The sequence below is a fragment of the Propithecus coquereli genome, unplaced genomic scaffold, assembly GCF_000956105.1.
Source record: "Propithecus coquereli isolate 6110/MARCELLA unplaced genomic scaffold, Pcoq_1.0 Scaffold353, whole genome shotgun sequence".
Lineage (NCBI taxonomy): Eukaryota > Metazoa > Chordata > Mammalia > Primates > Indriidae > Propithecus > Propithecus coquereli.
Genome location: NW_012149208.1, coordinates 1,543,531 through 1,545,502, shown reverse-complemented (window position 1 = coordinate 1,545,502; position 1,972 = coordinate 1,543,531).

The following is a 1,972-nucleotide window of genomic DNA, read 5'->3' as shown; positions in this document are numbered from 1 at the left end:
TAAAGCAGTAAGGCCGTAATCTTTGATTAAAGCCTAACACCAAGCTGAAAAAATTTAACCTTATTGAGAAAAGAAAAACAAACACAAAAACAAACCACCTCACTGTTGCCCCAACTTCTCCCCTTTCTTCATGGACTGGAAAAAGTTTCAATCCCTACTGACCTGTGTCCACAGGGAACTCATGGATCTGGGGACATCTATTCTGGAGGAGGCTCCTGCTAAACTGGGGTCGCCCACAAACACAGGAACACCCCTGAATGAGTTAGGCAGACCTGTGTTCCCATCAGCTTTCCCAGAGGAGGCTCATCCCAAAGCCAGGCCCTATAACCTCAGGGGCTGCGGTGGCGGAGGCCCTGGGCCCCTGTCCCTGTGCTTCTTCTCCTCTGGCAGGGCCGCATTTGGCTGGAGCCTCCTCCCCCAACCTGGAGCCTACGCTCACACCTGGGGGAAGGACGCGGGAGAGACCTAATGGGCAAGGGTCTTCCCCGCATCTCCCTTGCCAACCTGGGCACTAGTGCCCACCCCACCCTCGGGAAGGGAGAAAGTGGGCACCCTAGCCCGGAGGTGGCGGCGGGGGCGGGGGGACGGTCCCAAGCGCCCCGCTGGGCGGGCGCAGATAGCATCTGAACACAGAGAAGCTCGGCCTTAGCTCTTTGATCCTCAGCCAGCCAGGCTGGGCCTGGACCGGGAGGGCGGTGCGGCTGTCTTCCGGCCTGGCCTTGCGCGGCTGCCAGGGGTCCCGTGGGGCCCTGAGCGGGAGAGGCGTCCAATACCCAGCCCTCCCCCCAGTACTCTCTGTCCCAATTGCTCTCAGAAGAGATGGGGGCGTCTACACTGAATCCAGCACAGAAACCTGCTGGGGGGGCTGTGGTTTACTGCACCACGATCCAAAGGGCTGGCGTCTCTTGCAGATAGAGTGGCTGAGCACGTGGGGGATGCCCGCGTGGATGCGGCCCCGGGGGCCGTGTAGATGCGATGGAAGGTAGAGCACGCTCCCGCGCTCGGAAACCCGGTCCCTTCAGCCTGGATCTCGCGAGGGGCCGCTGCGCCAGGCTAGGGCAAGGTCAGAGTCAATGAGCTCCCTAAAAGCTACTTCCCAGGTCGAGTCCTGCGGCCCACGTGGCGGCTGCCCAAAGCCCCGAGTTCCCAGGCCGCAGGTTCTAGGCACAGAACTGAGTTGGGAGAGTCGTAGAGGGGTGTGGCTGGGGGATGGGCAAGGAGGGCGGAGGTCCTTCCTCCTCGTCCTCGTGGCTGTTCGCTCCTCAGAGCCGTCGCACGGCAGAGGGGCCAGTCACAGATGTATGGTTTATGAGCTCTGCGTGCAACACGCTCCGTAACTGAGCGAGGGGCGCACGCTCGTGTTCGCGGGCGGCCTGCAAGGAGGTCGCGGATTGGCACAGGGGCGGAGGGTGGGGCAGAGAACTGTGCTTTGAGGCGGCCTCACCCTGCTGGTTCCCAGGGGTCCGCACACAGCCTCGAGCAGCCGCAAGTCCCAGACAGTTCCCAGTTCAAAGCACCGGGCGCCCGGCCCAGCTCACCGCGGCTCCTCTAAGCCCCGCCCACGTCCCACGGGCCTGGCGGACCTGCGCCCTCCGCAGCTGGAGGGAAAGCTGGGCGCGGGGCAGGAATATCTAGTTGTAGGTGAGGCTGTGGGACCGGGGTTTCCTTTCGAGTCCCCGCATTTCAGGAGAAGGATGACGATTTTCAGGCTCGTCCGACGTCTCGCTCGCAGTTCGCTCCGGGAGAGCGAGCCCTTTAAGACCGTGCCCGGTGGGCGCGTCCCGGCCTCCCGGGGAAGGAGGGGGCGGGGACTGGACTCTCCGCCCCCGCCCATTGGTCGGGGCCCGCCCCGGCCCGCCCGCCCCGCCCCCGGCACTCCGCCGGCGGCGCCTTTGATGTTCGGACCCGGCGGCTCCCGGAGCCGCTCTGCCCGCGCCCTCGCCCCGCGCCCGCCGCCCGCCCAGGCGGAGTC